General features: G+C 38.1%; 2 long non-coding RNA genes across 2 annotated transcripts in view; one reads left to right on the plus strand and one right to left on the minus strand.

Annotated features, from left to right (window-relative positions):
* The window catches only part of LOC309632784, an 807,477-nt gene that overhangs the window by 536,979 nt on the left and 250,218 nt on the right, over positions 1–20,280 (plus strand). The window lies entirely within an intron of this gene.
* LOC309632781 overlaps positions 1–20,280 on the minus strand; it is a 119,204-nt gene that overhangs the window by 16,484 nt on the left and 82,440 nt on the right. The window lies entirely within an intron of this gene.

The following is a 20,280-nucleotide window of genomic DNA, read 5'->3' on the forward strand; positions in this document are numbered from 1 at the left end:
GAGCTGCAAGAAAGATCTCCACGTAACCGGTTAGGAGGGGAAAAAAAAAAAAGCATCAGGACGGGACTGGTGCCCCTGGGAGGGGTCTTTAAGGGAGAGAAGGTCCCCATGGGCATACCCTCGACCTGGGGAGCCTCCTTCTCTGCTGGGGACAGATAGAGGGGCTAGAGAAGCCTAGAATCTACTTGTGAGGAGTGCACACGTGCTGGCTTGCTAACAGGGCAGAGAGACGCCTGCACTGGCAGCTGCTAACTCACCACATTTCCCAGTCTGAAGGGGCGAACACCTCAGCCCCACTTCCTCCACACCACAGCCTGGGGCAAGAGCAGGGCAGAGGTTCAGTAGAGCTGCACAGAGACAGACCGAGGCACCCGAAGTGTGGTCCGGGCCAAACTGCAGAAACCATTGTCAGCACGTGCACAGGGGCAGCAGATGGAAACTGGGCTGACATTGTCAGTGCACGCATGCGCTGGGGAGAGCTAGGCTGATGTTGTCAGTGTGTGCACCAGGTGGTGCCACAAATACGTGCAGAGGCTAAGTGCTGAATCTCGGGCAGACAGGCCCTGGGAGAGGACTCAATCTAGCTGCACAGAAATAGCCTGGAGGGCCTGGGGTGTGATCAGGGGGAGCTCACTGTCAGTGCACACAGGGCAGGGGGAGGGTCCGGCTACGGCAGACATTGATGGCATGCACACCAGGCAGTGCCACAGAGATGCACAGTGGCTGGGCACTGAATCACAGGTGGACAGGCCCTGGGCAGGAGTATTTGGGGTTTGTTTTCCAGCAGGAACGCTCTGGCTCTGCCCACTCCGCACTGCAGCTTGTAGCTTTATCTGGGCAGGACGGGCCCTGGGAGGGTTCCGCCACAGAGGCAAGAGGCAACCCAGGTGGCAGCACAGCCACCTCACTTCCTATAGCCACAGTGCCCTGGCCACCACTCCCAGCCTACTCCATGCCACAGCCTAGCACTAGGTCTGGGATGAACACAATGGAGAAAGTGATCAAAAATGCATCTGAAGAAATTATGGCTGAAAACTTCTCAAACCTAAAGAAGGAAAAATATGTCCAGTACAGGAAGCATAGAGGGTCCCAAACAAGATCAACCCAAATAGACCCACACCAAGATATATCATAATTAAAATGGCAAAAATTAAACAGAGGATTCTACGGGCAGCAAGAGAAAAACAAAGAGTCAGTTACAAGGGGACCCCCCCCATAAGGCTACCAGCTGATTTCTCTGTAGAAACTTTGCAGGCCAGAAGGAAGTGTCATGATATGTTCAAAGTCGTGAAAGGGGAAAACCTGCAACCTAGGATACTCTACCCAGTAAGATTATTATTTAGAAAAGAAAGAGCAATAAAGAATTTCTCAGATAAACAAAAACTAAAAGAATTTAGAAATTCTAAACCTGCCCTGAAAGAAATATTGAAAGGTCTTCTCTAAAAAGAAAAGAAGCAAGAATCTTTAGGAAAGGGGGAAATTACAATAGAAAAGGCAAATATATAAAAGGATTGAAGTTCACTTAAATAAGCCAGTACATAGATTAAAAAACAATTTAAAAGTTCTTATAAAAGTAATTATAATTCAATTAACAAAAGGACAAACATGAAGATGTAAAATAGGACATCAAAATCACAAAATGTGGGGGAGGGGAGTATAAAAATGTAGATCTTTTAGAATGTGTTTGAACTTGTATGACCTTCAATTTAAAGCAAGTAGATATAGTTATGGGTCAACATACTTGAAAACCAGGGTAACCACAAATCAAAAACATACAATAGATTCACAAGAACCAAAAAGAAAGGAATTCAAGCGTACGAAAGGAATTCAAGCATACAAAAGAAAATCAAATCACAAAAAAAAAAAAAGAAGAAATGAACAAAGAAGAACTACAAAAGTAACTGGGAAATGAAGTTCAAAATGGCAATGAGTACATTCCTACTAATTATTACTTTAAATGTCAATGGACTAGATGCTCCAATCAAAAGACACAGAGCAGCAGGTTGGATATATAAACAAGACCATACAGTGTGCTGCCCACAAGAGGCTCACTTTAGGGCAGAAGACCCACACACTGAAGGTGAGAGGTTGGAAAAAGATATTTCATGCAAATGGAAAAAACAAAAAAGTGGGGGTAGCAATCAGACAAAATAGACTTTAAAACAAAGTCTATAATGAAAGACAAAGAAGGGCATTATATAATGATAAAGGGATCAACACAAGAAGAGGATATTATATTCATTAATATATATACACCCAATATAGGAGCACCTAAATGTATAAAACAAACACTGAGACATAAAGGGAGAAATGGACAGGAACACAATAATAATAGATTTTAACACTGCACTGACATCAATGAACAGATCTTCCACACAGAAAATCAATAAGGCAAGAGAGGTCCTAAGTGACACAACAGACCAGTTGAACTTAATTGATACCTACAGCAGGACACTATATTAAAAAAAGAAGAAGAAGAAGAACCAGAATATACATTATTTTCAAGCACTCATGGAACATTCTCTAGGATAGACCACATACAAGGTCACAAAACAAGCCTCAACAAATTGGATAGAAATTATTTCAAGCATCTTTTCTGACAACAAAGGCATGAAACTAGAAATCAATCAGAGAAAGAAAAACAGGAAAAGAACGAACACATGGAGACTAAACAACATGCTACTGAAAAACCAGTGGGTCAATGATGAAATCAAAGAAGAAATCAGAAAAGATCTCGAGACAAATGAAGATGAAAACACATCCTTATAAAATCTATGGGATGCAGCAATAGACATTCTAAGAGGGAAGTTCATAGTGATACAGGCCTTCCTCAAGAAACAAAAAAAAAGCTCAAATAAACAACTTAACCTACCACCTAAAAGAATTCGAAAAAGAAGAATGAAAAAAACCGAAAGTCAGCAGAAGGAAGGAAATAATAAAGATCAGAGAGGAAATAAATAATATAGAGATAAAAAACAATAGAACAGATCAATAAAACCAAGAGCTGGTTTTTTGAAAAGATAAACAAAAGACAAACCTCTAGCCAGGCTCACCAGGAAGAAAAGAGAAAGGATCCAAACAAAATAAGAAACTAAAGAAGAGAAATAACAACCAATATCACAGAAATACAAAAAAAAATCATAAGAATACTGTGAAAAGACGCCAACAAATTGGACAACCTAGAAGAAATGGACAAGTTTTTAGAAACATACAGCCTGCCAAAACTGAGTTAAGAAGAAACAGGTAATTTGAACAGACTAATCACTAGAAGTGAAATAGAGTCTGTAATTAAAAAAAAAAAAAAAAACCCCAAAAAACAAAAACAAACAAAAAAACTCCCTGCAAACAAAAGTCCAGGACTGGATGACGTCACTGGGGAATTCTACCAAACATACAAAGAAGAATGTATACCTATCCTCAAACTCATCCAAAAGATTGAAGAGGAGGGAACACTCCCAAATTCATTCTATGAAGCCACCATCACCCTAATACACAAACCAGGTAGACACTACAGAAGAAGAAAATTACAGGCCAATATCTTTGATGAATATAGACGCAAAAATCCTCAACAGAATATGAGCAAACTGAATCCAGCAATACATAAAAAGGATCATACACCATGATCAAGGTGGATTCATTCTGGGGTCACAAGGATGGTTCAACATATACAAATCAATCAATGTGATATACCACATTAACAAAAGGAAAGACAACAACCACATGATCATTACAAGAGATACAGAAAAAGCACTTGACAAAATTCAACATCTCTTTATAAAAACTCTTACCAAAATGGGTATAGAGGTACCATATCTCAACATAATAAAAGCCATTTATGACAAACAGCCAACAAAATACTCAATGGTGAAAAGCTAAAAGCCTTCCCACTAAATTCAGGGACAAGACAAGGATGCCCACTATCACCACTTCTATTCAACATAGTATTGGAAGTCCTAGCCACAGCAATCAACATGAAAAAGAAATTAAAGTTATCCAAATTGAAAAGGAAGAGGAAAACTGTCACTATTTGCAGATGACATGATATTCTATATAGAGAACACTAAAGTCTCCATGCGAAAACGATTAGAAGTAATAAATGAATTCAGCAAGGTAGTAGGCTACAAGATTAATATACAGAAATCTATTGCATACAATGAAATATCAGAAAGTAAAAAAGCAATCTTATTTAAAATTGCATCAAAAAAATAAAATATATAGGAATAAACTTAACCAAGGAGGTGAAAGACCTACACACTGAAAACTGTAAAACACTGATAAAGGAAATTGAAGATGATTCAAAGAAATTGAAAGACAGCCTATGCTCTTGGATTGGAGGAATTAATATTGTTAAAATGGCCATACTATCCAAAACAATATATAGATTTAATGCAATCCCTATCAAAATACCAGTGACATTTTTCACAGAACTAAAACAAATAATCCTGAAATTTATATGGAACCACAAAAGACCCAGAATTGCTAAATCAACACTAAGGAAAAAGAACAAAGCTGGAAGCATAATGCTTCCAGACTTCAGACTATGCTACAAAGATATAGTAGTCAAAATTGTCTGGTATTGGCACAAAAACAGAAATATAGATCAATGGAACAGAATAGAGAGCCCAGAAACAAACCCACACACCTAAGGTCAGTTAATCTATGACAAAGGAGGCAAGAATGTACAATGGAGAAGACAGTTTCTTCAACAAGTAGTGTTGGGAAAGCTGGACAGCTACATGTAAATCAGTGAAATTAGAACACTGCCTCACACCATATACAAAAATAAACTCAAAATTGTTTAAAGACCTAAATATAATATATGACACAGTAAAACTCCTAGAAGAAAATATAGGCAAAACATTCTCAGATAGTAGATTGTAGCAATATTTTCTGAGATCAGTCTCTCAAGGCAAAAGAAATAAAACCAAAAATAAACAAATGGGACCTAATCAAAATGAAAAGCTTTTGCACAGCAAAGGAAACCATCAGCAAAACAAAAGACAACCTATGGAATGGGAGAAAATATTTGCAAATGATGTGACCGACGGGTTAATATCTAAAATATACAAACAGCTCATACAACTCAATATCGAAAAAACAAACAACCCAATCAAAAAATGGGCAGAAGACCTAAATAGACATTTCTCCAAAGAAGACATACAGATGGCCACAGGAACATGAAAAGATGCTCAACATCACTAATTATTAGAGAAGCAGAAATCAAAATCACAATGAGTTATATCACCTCACACCTGTTAGAATGTCCATCATCAAAGAGTCTACAAATAATAAATGCTGAAGAGGGTGTGAAGAAAAGGGAACCCTCCTACACTATTAGTGGGAATGTAAATTTGTACAGCCACTATGGAGAACAGTATGGAGGTTCCTAAAAAAACTAAAAATAGAGCTCCATGTGATCTTGCACTCCTACTCCTGGGTATATATCTAGAAAAGATGAAAACGCAAATTCAAAAAGACACATGCACCCTAATGTTCATAGCAGTACTATTTATAACAGCCAAGAAATGGAAGCAACCCAAGTGGCTTAAGAAGATGTGGTCAATGTATACAATAGAATATGACTCAGCCATAAGAAAGAATGAAGTATTGCCATTTGCAGCAACATGGATGGACCTAGAGAGTATTATACCTAGTGAAGTGAGACAGAGAAAGACAAATATTATATGATATCACTTACATGTGGAATCAAAAAATAATACAAATGAATCTATATACAAAACAGAAACACTCTTAGACATAGAAAACAAACTTATGGTTGCCAAAGGGGAAAGCAGCATGGATAAATTAGGAATTTGGAATTAACAGATACACACTACTATACATACAATAGACAAACAACAAGGATTTACTGTATAGCACAGGGAACCATATTTAGTATCTTGTAATAACCTATAATAGAAAATAATCTGAAAAAATATATATATATACTATATATAACTGAATCTCTTTGAAGTACACCTGAAACTAACACAATATTGTAAATCAACTCTACTTCATTTAAAAAAAAAGGAATAGAGAAAATAATAGAATATTAATGTGATAAGAATGAGGGATAAAAATAAGGGAAAGAAATAGAGATTGAGGAGGTTGTTATGAGTTCAAAAGACCCACTGAGGGGATGTTGGGGTCAAGATCAGAGAGAAGGAAAGAGTCATGCCGCTATCTAGGCTAATAGTTTTCCAGGCAGAGGGTGTAGCAACTGCAAAGGCCTAACACAGTGCCTGCTTTTTATGTTTACAGAGTGAGGAAACTGGTTTATTGAGTCGAAATGTAAAGGTGAGGAAGTGACAGGGAAGGAAGTCTGAGAGGTTGGAGTAAACCTTGTGAGACCTCCAATCTCATGACAAGAATTCTGCTTTTACCTGGTGTAAGATGGGAAGCCAGCAGGGTTCTGAGCGGGGGATAGATGCATTTGACTTGTTTTATCAGCCTCCCTCTCACTGCTGTGCTGAGAGTATTTTGAAGAGAGATAAAAGTGGAAGCTGGAGCACCGAGTAGGAAGCAATTGCAAGAATTCAGTGAGAGATGACGGCTTAGAGAGCCATGCTAGCATTAGAGGTTATCACAAATTACACCAGTGCCCCGCCCATATACCCTGGATCTTATATTTCAGTCCATGCCATCCAACTTCTGCCAACATCTACATGTTTTTGTTGGAGGGCTGTCTGGGGTTGGAGCTAACTTTTCCCACCTATGCAGAAGCCCAGAAATACCCAGTTTGTCCTCCTGGATAAACCCTTCCCCAATGATAGGAAGAGTTGGTTTCTAAATACCATAGCTTTCTCAGCAGAGTCAGATGAATCTGAGGCATGTGTTTTTACAGGGGCTCCCGAGTTCCCCAGTGTGATTTAGAACCAGTTGCCTACTGTGGAAACTGGCTTGATAATGCACCTTTTACCAGCTGTCTTACCTTTCTTGTCTCATTTCCCCACTCACTACTGAACTTTCCTGGAATTGCATCCAAAATAAGCTACTAGCACTCAAATTGTTGTCTCAGGATCTTATTGTGGAAGAAATCCAAACTAAGATAGACTTTGTCCTGGGAAGCAGAACTTCGGGATGGAATTCTAGAATTTGACAACTCTCTGGTTGGCAAAAAGGATCCTGATGCTGGCGGTAGGTGGGGTGGTGATAAACCCTGGATTGTTATAGGATACGGGTTCCTGAGACCCTCACTTGCAGTGAATTGGGAAGGAAAGTGAAAGTGGATGCACTTGCTTTTACAAATAACGCCAGCATTTCAGATGTGGGGTCAGTGGTAATTACAAGGTCTAGGTGGTTGATTGATTATTAAGTGAATCAAAGGGCTAAAAGAAGAACAGCGGGCTCATGTCAGTTGCCTATTAATTCAGGCACCATATGTAAGCCAGAAGACCTTTTTAAAAGCAATGAAGTGACTTTCATCTCCCATAGCTGATGGTAGACTGCTGAAAATCAGAAGCAAGGCCTGATTACAAGAGTAGTATAATTACAAGAGTAGTATAATTACAAAGTAGGCTGAAATCACAACACTAGCAAGTCTCTGTACTGGAAGCAGGATCCTGATAGGGGAGAATTTGTACTCTGATGATAGGAATGGGAACACCTGAGAGGATGCATTTATGAACCTAGAAAACTCAGCTTCCCATGAACCCCCAGGACTAGTAGAAATGGCCTACAACCGACTTCTTGCTAGAGGATAATAGCCTCCACTTGTCTGAAGCCATGCAAAATCCTCACCTAAAGCAGATGCTAAACAAGATGATGCTTACCTTAAGATCTTTCATACCTTCTCATTTCTTCTAGATCTAGACCAATAAATAAATATTGGTTTATTTATAGACCAATAAATATAAGCTAAGTTGCATCATGGACCAATTGTGGAAGTCCTATCTCTGCTATGGGAGGAAAGAGACTATTACCAAAAAAGCTGCAGGATATGGATAATGTATTTGACACAAACTGGGAGGACATGCTAGGGATTGTATCTTGAAGGTGCTGGACCAGTGGAGACAGACTATCAGGCAGGATAGGGAACATTTACTGACAGGAAGTCACTCTTCTACGACTCGGGAATTAATGACTTGTCAAGAACACTTTGGAGCCAGTCCTAATAGGCAGGTGGGACAGTTCCTTTAAACTTGATAAAAAATGCCCAGTAGTTAATAAAGTGGAGAGGCTAAAACTGCCTTGGCAGAACATGGAGAAAAAAATAATAGAGGCTCAAAGATCAGGCATGCTAGAATGTATATATTATATAGGGATATAGAAAACATCAGGTGACTGTATTGACTAGAAAGGCTCAGAAGATATTCTCTTTACTACAATGAGCAATGTGAGGGGGCCACCGGCATCACTGAGAAGCTCAATAGTGGCTCTTCCCTGTGGGCCAAGGTTGAAACCTAAGGGAAACTTTTATGGAAATAGGCTTTCTAGTGTCAGTGACTATGATAGGATTACAGAATAATAGAGGTCAGGAGATAACACTTAACTGTCAGAGGCCAGGTGGGTGCAATTACATATGAGCTTGAAAAAAAAAAAGTCCTAAACGGCAACTAGGAAGTTCTGACCCATAGGGATGTGTGGTGATGGCTGAGACCATGGAGTTCCCAAGGGTGAGATGGCTGGGTAGCCAGTGAGGGCGTTGTTAATATACATAACAGATAAAGATCAAAAGTGGGTGAGCAGAAAGCAGATGATGTCAGTCAGAGCAGCAATAGAGAATCATGATCTGTTGCTCAATTTTCAGTCTTGAGCCTGTTCCAGATCCAAAGTCCACCAATTAAAAGGGAGGGTAGGACCTCCTGAGGAAAGATTTTGCAATGCCACTGCAAGTAGATATAGTAATGATTGTCCCAATTCTTTCCCAAAGGACTATGGCCATTTATCAGAGTAACTGTACACTGTAGAGAAAAGAATATCCAAATCATTTAGGGGATGTGGGATATAGTGTATGAACAAACACTGGTACTAAAAAAACTCAAATCACCCACCCTTCTTAGAATGGGGGTGTGCAGAAGACAACTGGAAAATGAAGTCCTGGTCCAGATTTATCTCACAATGTGACCAATGGATCCCTGAACTCACTTGTTATTTCCCCAGTCCATGAGTACACAGTCAAGATGGACATACTTGGCAGCTCATATTCTGTGGTAGATTAGGTTATCATTCAAAGAGATTTACCACTTCCTTTTCTCACCTCCATAGCAAAGTATAGTTGCCTTTGCCATAAGACTTGCTTTGGCAAGTGGGATATTAGCCAGCATGATACAAGCAGAGACTTGAAATGTTATTATGCAGTTGGACTTGTTCTCTTTCGCTTCTGCCATCACCCTGAGAAGAGGTTTTTCTATGTTGCTTCTGCCACTTCAGCCAGAGCAAAAGAATGAACACATGTGGAACAGAACCAAACCCAAGCCCAGCCAGACACACAGAGCTTGATGCACAGCTGCCCAACTCAGCCCAGCCTAAATCAGCTGACCCCCAGCCAACTCACAGACAAATAAGCAAAAATAAACAATTGCTATTTTAAGGTACTGAATTTTGTGGTGTCTTGTTGGATAGTGATAGACATAAGATTCCTAAAAATAGATTCCTAATATTAGTTTTATAATGTGACAATGGGCAGTAAATAAACTGTGGGAAAAAATGCTGATTAAACTGTCATATGAGGCTCAAAAAATGGTAACCTATGTTATGTGGCAGCAACATTTAAAACTGTTGCCTACAAAATATGTGCACAATGAGTAAGTATAACTAGAAGGAGAAATCAATGGAAATTTTTTAAAGAACGGGTGGTTGCTACTAGCACATTTGATAAGGTACTATAAGAATGAGATATGCTTAGAAAAGAATTGGCTACTTTGCAAACTGTCTTAGGGAGGCTACTGAAACCCATAAACTGCAGCATTGAAAATTTTAACTATTTTCCAACAAATAAAGGCTTTGTTATAATATCCTTTATAACACAACTGCACCAAATCCAGGAGTTTCCAGACAGACATACTTTCAGAGTAGTACCCTTTGTTAAGACTTGTGATAGAATTAGATTGGAGCCTTGTTGATTCTCTCAGCTCGATGAAAGAATTTCTAGAATGATTTAGGCAAGATCTCACAAAATCATGACGTGTCTAATAAATACATAATTGACTCTAGGAGGAGAATTATGTCCCCAAACAGAATTGTATGAGTCAATGTAACTCAAATATATTGAAAAAGTACAAAATTCTTGAGAAATCTGTATTTATTAAAACACTGCCAACATGGACTAAATGTTATTGACTGTTTGAAATGTAAAAAGACCTTTCAGTCTACAACTTTCTGTAGTCAAGAAGGAGGTTGAGAAAGTTGCCTAGCCACAAAAAAGGCATATTCTACAATGCTTTCTTCAGAAATGATAGATGAGGACACTAGAAAATAGCTTTAGAAATCTGAGCTAATAAGAGCCATGGAGAATAAAAGACTTGGAAGCCACTTCCAGGAAATAAAATCACAGACTAAACAAGCCACATCCTTATCCTAGGGAAAGGGTCCTGACAAGTTTTGTTCAGAGGGATATCAAAAATACTATGAACTAGTTAATTTGTGTTCCTATTTTTCCCTTTTCAAATGGGGATGTTTCTTGGGTCTTTCCTGCCCCTGTTTCACCCACTGTGTATTGAGTATATGTGGGTCACACAATTTTTTAGTTCATGATTCTCCAGATCAAGAGGAGCAACATCTGGATCATAAATTCCTGGTGACCCTGATGCCATGATTAACCAAGAGTTTGGGGAGTATTAAATGGGGGTAACTGTATTTAGCAGCTGGGAGGGGTACCAATATTTATGAACAAGAAAACAGATTGTGGTAGATTCATTTATTCTGCCCCTTGACTTGTGGCACAGCTATGGGATTAGCCTGGCCAATGGGATGTTATCAAACATGAAACTAGCAGAGGATGAAAATGTGCTTGCACAGCTGAGCTTTCCTTCTTGCACTCTGCCATTGCCATGAGAGGAAGACTCTGTAGGGAAGCTGCCCTCAGCCTGGCCTAGGTTAAAAAGACACATGAAAGAGACCTCAGCCCAACCAGCAGTGAGGGGCTAGAAACCCTACCCAAGAGCTCACAGAGTGTCTGCTTTATTTTCATGAGCTCTCACATAACATTGCCTCTAATAAGCCACTCACTTTCTGGTGAAGGAAGTTCAACAATACGGTCATGAATACAGAGTCCACTGGTTCTTCCATTAGTTAAAAAAAACCCTGCCACCTGATTAAAATTTTTAATAATCTCATAGAGGTATGATTAAGGGATTAGATTGGGCATAACAGCTTGTACATTTCTTGTGCTATCCTTTAAGATGTATTATATGCTTCAAACAAAAAGTCATTATATCTTGAACCATCCCTGAAAATTAAGAATCAAGGCATACAAGTAGGAGTGCACCTCTCACCATCAGTCTCAGAGACCCAGTAGGAGAAATATGTTTCCATGCCCACAAATTTGGCTCTTCTAAATCCTTCTTGCCAGCAAGAGGTGTGAAGGGACTTTTATCAGGGAACAGAATAAGCATTCCACTGACCTTAAAGCTATGACTACCACATGATCATTGGGTAGACCCCCATGACAGGGAACTATATCCAATCTCCTGGGATAAACCATAATGGAAAATAATATAAAAAGAGAATGTATATATGCATGTAAAACTGAGTCACTTTTCTGTACAGCAGAGATTGGCACAGCAATGTAAATCAACTCTACTTCAACTAAAAAATCAATTTAAAAACAGATCATATCATGTGCAAACAGTGACAGTGTTAAGTCTTCCTCTTTGATTTAGATGTCTTTTATTTCTTTTTCTTGCCTAATTGCTCTGGCTAGAACTTTCAGTACTATGTTGAATAGAAATGACAAGAGTGGGCATCTTTGCCTTGTTAAAAGTCAAAGATTGTATGGTAGCTGGCCCTCAAGATGGCCTCCAGTAATTCTTGTTTCTGGTATTCACAACCCTTGAGTGTAGACTGATTTAGTGATTCACATCCCTCCCACTTGGAAAATGCACTTATCTACTCCCAAGGCTCTTAAAAGTCTTTTATCATCAGCTCAGAATCCTGAATCTTTTTATCTAAATTGGGTTCAGGTGCAGATGAGGTAGCCAAAGTATAGCTCCTCTGGGTGTGTGGACCTGTGAAACTAAAAAGACAAATTATCTGCCCCACATACACCCAACATCCAATAGCAAGACAGGCATAGAATAACTGTTTATGTTAGCTTTCTATTGCTGTATAACACATTACCACAACTTAGCTACTTAAAAGAACACACATTTATTATTTCAGCCTCTGCAGGTGAGGAGTCCAAGTATGGCTTAGTGGGACCCTCTTCAAGGCTGCTAACAAGGTATTGACCAGGGCTGAGTTCTCATCTGGTAGCTCAACTAGGGAGGGATCTGCTACCAAGCTCAGTCAGCTACTGGCAGAATTCATTTCTTTGCAGCTATATGACCTTAGGACTTACTTCTTGCTGGTTAACAGCAGGAGGTCACCCACAGCTCCTAGAGACTGCCCACTGTTCCCTATTACATGGCCCTCTACATAGGCAGCTCAAAACAGGACAGGCTGCTTCTTCAAAGCCAGATGAAGAGCAAGAGATAATCTACTAGCAATATAGAGTTTTTAAAATATAACTTAATCACAGGAGTGATATCCCATAAATTTTTCATATTCTGTTGATCGTGACAAGTTCTGCTCACACTCTAGGGTCGAGTTTACAAAAAGGTAAAAATACCCAGGAGTTAGGGATCATGGGACCATCTTTGAGTCTGTTCACTACAACAGCTATAGACATTTCTGTTCAAAAATGGGGGGAATGGTAGCTCAAAGCAGTCGCTGGTTCATAGCAATTCCAAGTCCGCTAGGAAAATGTTGGTTAGGTCTCATGGCCTGGAAATAATTCTCCATGGCATTCAGCTCCACTGTCTGGGCTCTTGGTTCTACACTATGAGTTATCCTTCCTTTTTAATGAAAGGTAGGACAAGTTTGCAGCTGAGTAATTTTCTCTGCCTTCCTCCTACCAGTAGAGTTTCGAGATCCAGTGGACTCTCTTTTATACTGTCTATTTTATACTGTCTCTGTCCCTGTTAGTCCAAGCTGGCAGCATTTATATAGATACATCATACAAGAGTTATGAGGGTTCACTGCATTACAAAAAGCCACACCCCAAATCTCTAACTTTGAAATAATTTGTACATAAAGCTAAGTCCATAGACCTTATTTTCATTTTACACATGGGTCAGTGATCTAAACTAGCAGGATTATCAGATGTTAGATTACATGGATTTTTCCATGTGTTTAATCATGGTTCTGGACTACCTCAAAGGTAGAGGGAGTAACTAGCACTTCAAGGATTTGTCTATTAGTTAAAGGAATAAGAATAGGACAATGTCTCACATACTGGTATAGTGATAATTTGTTCATCTCAATTTGTGGAATCATCTATTCCTAATCTTAATCAAATGTGTTTATAATTAGAGCAAAGACCATCTTGGTCATAGGGGAAAGGAGAGAATTGCAGATAAACAGTTGACCTTTGAATACTGTGGGTTTGAATTGCACTGGTCCACTTATATGTGGATATTTTTCAACAGTAAATACTATGGTACTACATGGTCCATGTTCGCTGAATCTGCGGATGCAGAGGAACTGCAGATAGGGAGGGCCGAGTATAAGTTGTATGCAGATTAACCACAGCATTGTTCAAAGGTCAATTATAGTGTGATACAGGGTTAGGCTTGGGCTCAAGATGCTTTGCGTTTTCATCAAAGACCTTGATACCATAATCTGGTCATGAGGTTTGGATCAGGATTTGAAACTGTTCCATAGGAGGCTATAAGGAGAAGGCACAGAATGAAATTCATCAGGGTTGAGCATGAGGACAGAATAATTCACTCGGGGGGTTTAAACCAATTGGGAATCAAAGTTAGCACTTCTGTTAGAAATGATTTAACATAATCCTACCTGAAGGCAGGAGCTTTTCTAATTCTTTGATACTAAGATCTAATGGGAAAGGGAAACTCTTAAAAAAAATTGGGGTTATAACTTGAAAGACTGTACATTTGGATTGATATAAAATTTTACCAATTCATTTCAAATGTACAAGTGTTTAAAATGTAGTATTAATAGGATTTGTGAGTATCTAAATTCTCAAATACCTGCAAATTAATTTTATAATACAACCGTTCATGTAAGTTAAAAATTTTTGAGGGATACAGGAAATTTTTGGAGGTGAGAGATATATTTATTACCTTCATTGTGGTGATAGTCCAAACTCAGCAAATTGTACACATTAAACATGTACAGTTTTTTGTGTATCAATTATACCTCAATAAATCTGTTAAAATTTTTCTAATGGACCCACACATAAAATTTTCCTCTACTCTTCTTGCATTTCCTTCTTCCTTCCTGAATGTCACAGACTTATCAGAGATCAAGGAAGTGGGGAAACCGTGGCATGCCAAACATGACCAGTGTTCAATGGTCTATTTAAAATTTTTGGATACATTTCATAAAGCACAGAAACATCTCTATTTTCTTATTTATTTTATCAGGAGGGCTTTGATCCAAGTAAGTTCAGTTTAGTCCAACTCACCAAGCATTAATCATCAGGCAGGCTCTGGTGAACATCATAAGGATTGGAAGCTCCCTGTCCTCAGAAAGCTCAAAGTTCAGAAAAATGTTATTTTTTTAAAAAAACCTTATATTTATTATTTGATGCCATAAGTCATTTCAGATGAATTATAAAATACCAACATAAAAGAGAAATTTAAAGTCACATTTAAAACCCCACCACTCAGAGGACTTCCCTGGTGGCACAGTGGTTAAGAATCTGCCTGCCAATGCAGGGGACACGGGTTCGATCCCTGGTCCAGCAAGATCCCACATGCCGTGGAGTAACTAAGCCCGCGTGCCACAACTACTGAGCCTGCGCTCTAGAGCCCACGTGCCACAACTACTGAAGCCCGCGCGCCTAGAGCCCGTGCTCCGCAACCAGAGAAGCCACTGCAGTGAGAAGGCCGCACACCACAACGAAGAGTAGCTCCCGCTCGCCGTAACTAGAGAAAGCCCACACGCAGCAACGAAGACCCAACGCAGCCAAAAATAAATAAATATAAATAAATTAATAAAAATAAAATAAAACCCCACCACTCAGAGAAACTACCATGATCAATTTATTATGTTTCTCATTTTTTCTATGCATGTATATATTTACAAAAAATCATTTTGTAAACACTATTTTATAACCTGCCTATGTCTATAATATTTTGGAATCATTTTTCATATCAATAAACATCTTTTCTACATTGATGTGGCTGCATACTATTTCATGCTGTATATTATAATGAGACAATCTATTGAACTGTTATTTTTTAAATCTAGCTACAGTCAGCGTTTTACTATCATAAACAAGCATCCTTCATTAGCCCTACTTTTTAATAAAACTGAAATCCTGGTTTTTAAAAAATGTATCATGTTGTTAAAGCTTTTACTATATCTTCCCAAATGCACTATTTTTCTAGTAATATTTGTAAAATTATCCAATCCTAGTATACTCATCATAACAAAGAAAAACGCTCAGAGTAGTATTTTCTGTAGGATGTTGGACAATCTCATCTGCTCTCACTCGGTGCTGCCCAGGAAAAGACTTTGGTTCAAAGAAGTTTGGGAAACATGATATTATTTCCCACACTGATATTCACAGCCCATATTAGCATTTCAAAGACTCTGAGAAGTCCAGCACTAAAGAAACACGTTCAATTCTGTTTAAGCCAACATTATTAGCCAGGGCACACTGTTTGGTGTAAAATTCACTGGCATGCTTTGGAACATCCCTTGCTGCTTTAGAAAATAATTTGAAAGTGCCCAAGTTTAAGCAAACTGAAAACACACTCAGATTTTTACTCAAAACAAGCATAATTTATATGATTTATTTAGTGATTAGCATTTGAAAGACAATTCAAATGGCAACCTTGGATAACAGTATTATTGGAATGTCTTTGTCTAATATTGTTTCACGTTTTATTGACTGCCTTATTTTAGAACAGCATTTTATTTTTACTATGTCTGAATCCGTATGGTAGCAAGTTGTATTACAATGAGATCCTATAGTATATCTAAAAATTAGATTGAGATCAAGTCTGGTAGCATGAATACTTCAATGGCTAAGTATAGTTCTCATATATGATACTTAGAAGATGCTCTAAAATAAATCCTAAAGTAAAATTAATTTCATGACCATTATATATTAACCCCCCAAAAAAGAAACAAGACATTAAAGCATAATCAAATGCTTGCTTACCATCTTCCACTTTGCTTTTGGATAACAACTTTTAGATGGAAATATAAGGATATATTGATCTTTTTTATATGTCAATCAAATATCTAGTTAAACATGAGTAGAACATCACATCCATATGTAAAAAACTGCCTTCCAATCAATGTCTTCTTATACACAGGTCTGACATCAGATTTAAATATAATAAGGTATAAGACTGACAACTAATTAGTCAAAAGTGAAAAATAAATTGTCCTTTGTTTTCCTTTTCTTTTTTCAATGAGATATTCTTAGTTTTTCATTCACTCACTGCTAGTCCAATTTGTAACATTTCACTTTTACTGCAGTGCCTATGCCATAATTCCCTTTAATTTTTCGTGCCATTTTTCTTTTATTGGCATGCAGGTATATTGATGACTATGGTAGGAAACAAGGGTAAAATATCAGTGGATATACAGTTATATCAAGAGAATTTTTAAAAAGGAGAAAGGTAGTGCTTCACAGATTATGCTGAGGAATAACAACAATAACCAAAAAAATGAACCCCAGAAGAATATACAAACTTTGAATTTTTTGACATTTACTACTAAGACCCATAGCAGTCCCATGTGCCAACAAATGCCATTAAACTCCAGGATATAGGACGTTCCTGGACCTAGCAGGATGGATCTAATCTACAGTGGAATTTAGTATTCTGTTATGGCTTAAAACTGTCCTAGCAGTAAGACCTAGCAAAGGGACACTGAGTAGTCACATCAGTTCAGCAGTTCTGTGACTGGGAGCCATTCGGTGACAGTTCTTTAGGTTTGAAGAAATTGTGAGAAAAGTTCAGTAGTCTGGGAAGAGATCAAAACTGTCCCATCACCTTGGTCTTATAACACTCCCAGGGTTTAAAGGCAGCCATCAGGAGTTTTTCTGGAAACAGAAGCATTAAGTGATATGAACTCAATGTCACTGATATAGGACAGAGTCAGAGCAGTTTAATTCACATAACAGTGTATTGAGTTCTCTCCTAGTGCAAGGCACAGCACTAACCGAAGAAGATACAAACAACAGTTGGTAGTTGACACAATGCCTGACTTCAAACTGTTTAGTAGGAGGTTGGGACAAAAGATGAAGGAATTATTTTTTTAAAAAAAGCAAAACCTGGGCTTCCCTGGTGGCGCAGTGGTTGAGAATCTGCCTGCCAATGCAGGGGACACGGGTTCGAGCCCTGGTCTGGGAAGATCCCACATGCCGCGGAGCAGCTGGGCGCGTGAGCCACAACTACTGAGCCTGCGTGTCTGGAGCCTGTGCTCCGCATCAAGAGAGGCCACGATAGTGAGAGGCCCGCGCACCGCGATGAAGAGTGGCCCCCGCTTGCCACAACTAGAGAAAGCCCTCGCACAGAAACGAAGACCCAACACAGCCATAAAAATAAATTAATTAATTAATTAAAAAAAAAAAAAAAGCAAAACCTTACATATGCCTTCAGAGAGGAACAACAGATATTGTGAGAGATTGAAGAAAGAAGAGTCCATATTTATGGCAGATCATGAAAATTTATTACTTGAGCTAGGCCTTGTAAGCAAGAGTATATATAATTTTGACTCAGAAAAAATGGGAAGACAGTATATAATGGTTTGGAAGTTCCAATGTACTGACTTAGGGGGAACAGGGAGAAGTTCAACTAGAGAGAAAAGGAGTTGAAAAATTGAAAGATAAGTTGTTCTACCCTTGTGAAGGGACTGAATGAAAGCTGACTGAAGGCTGACGGCTGCCCAGTTCAATAGGTATTCAGTAATAAAGTAAAAGGGTTTTTCCTATTGATTTTAGTTTGTTTTGCTTTGGGCAAAGACAATAAGACTATCTGGGAGGCTACTGCATCATTCTCAGCAAATAGTAATGAAAATATAAATCAGAACAGCCGAAAGGAAGTCAAGGAGAGAACAGAGATGAGAGGTATTTCAGATACATTATACTAGATTCAGCAAATAATTGGATGTGAGAAATGGAAGAGGGAGACACCAAAGATTGTCTTCACCTATTGTAGTGAATAATAGAAAATGGATGTTGAACGGAGAGCTGGAGAAGGAATGTAAGTTAAGACTAGGAGAAGATGGAGAATTCAAAAATAAGTTAGAGAAGGTGATTGTGCAGGTGATGAAAGAGAAGCTTAGAAAGGTTAAGAGACAAACAGACTGGAGACAGAAAAGTTGGAAGGAAAGAAAGCAAAATACCATACATGATTGAACATATGACATATGATGGACACAGAAATGGAATAAAAATAAAACCCTTCACAATCCACTAGCATTTTTTGCACCTCTTGCTAAGGCACCACAGGCCTTAATCTAGAGGTAAATGGCTGCCTGCAGATAGAGGTGCCTCCCAGCTCCATCAAAGGGTATCATACCCCACCATCCACTTCCTTTTTCCCCTTCCTTTTAAAGTTCCGAATGCAAACCCACAGTGTGTGAACGACAGAACCAATCCCTCAATTCAGCCATATTCATTTTCCTCTGGCAAGATTTTAAAGCTGAAAATAGAAGTTTTCAATGGAATCATGGAATAAAAAGCTAATCTCTATGGCACCTTGTGAGCATGACACGCAGACTGTATTATGGTCATGAAAGACCTTTTCATACTGAACAAAGATGTGTTTTCTCAGCCACACTTATTGTGACGTCCTGAGACTGCATGCCACAAGAATATTTTTTGGTAGAGCCTAATCATTTTCTAACAGCTGTGTGCTCTAAACACGTTTTGAAGGTTAGTACCTAAAAGAAAAGTTTTCACTTAAGTCTGGTAAATGTTACATTTTAGCAAAAATATCTTTAAATGTACATAATCATTTATTCTGGTTTACCCTGTATTAACCTTTCCTCAAACTAGGTGGCATTCCTTAAAGAACTAAATTATATTTATTAGATATTAGTTAAATGCATGACATGGTCACGTAGGGTTATTCTGGCAATATAAATATGGAGAAAGAGAGAGAACTGAAAACTGGCAGAAAGCAATTCTGACGTGAGCTTATCAAGTTTATAAGTGTCATCAATGCTATTTACATGTTCTGTGGAAGAGATGGTCTGTTATTTTAGGAGGCTGATTCTATTTATTAATTGAAAAAGCTTTTGATGGACTAGTAGAAAAGAGAACTTATAGAAATAGGAAAGGAACACACACAGAGGTATTTCAACAGAGCTACAAATTGAACCTTGAAATCCAAGTGCTTAATTGGCATTTAGTCTACTTGAATACATATTGAGGGCATGCAATCACCGAATATAATTCTAGCTTCAAGAAACTGTATATCCAAATGTTAAACACATACTCCCACTTACTTCTTTATATTTTTTACACTAATATTTTTGTTTGAATCAAATAATTTGAGTAGAAAGATTAAAATAAAATTATTTCTCCTGTTTGATCAAAAGTAACAATCTTGCTTTTCCTGTATTACTATACACACTAAGTAATATTACATTCAGGTTAAAAGAAGCCGTTTGTCCAAGGCTTTACAAAATACATTTTGCATATGGGAACATGAAGTTAACTCAATATTTGCATTTACTCAAAAATGCTATTATTGCATGGAATTTTATAATTCTGGTAAAAAGTACCCCAAATTCCACTCACTATTTCGTATCATTTTCCACCTGAAGGCACTTCAATGTTACAAATCTACATTGGTCAGATAAATACTTTGAGTTGCTGAGCTGAAGAACTTCTGCTGAGGTCCATCAAACAACAGTACATCTGTTTTGTTTGCATGGAATAAAAAATTTTAATATGCATATATCTACCAAACGTATTTGTATATTATATATTATATAATATAATAGGATATATATGAAAGGGTCTGGTTCCAGATTTATACAAGTATTCACAGAATATTTATCTGCCAGACCCTCTTCCAGGCAACGGGAACATATTTGTGAAAAAAATAATCTAAAATTCCTGTCCGCGTTGAAGATGATCAAGAG

Source organism: Balaenoptera borealis, assembly GCF_965194805.1.
Source record: "Balaenoptera borealis genome assembly, chromosome: 8".
In the NCBI taxonomy this organism is placed as follows: domain Eukaryota; kingdom Metazoa; phylum Chordata; class Mammalia; order Artiodactyla; family Balaenopteridae; genus Balaenoptera; species Balaenoptera borealis.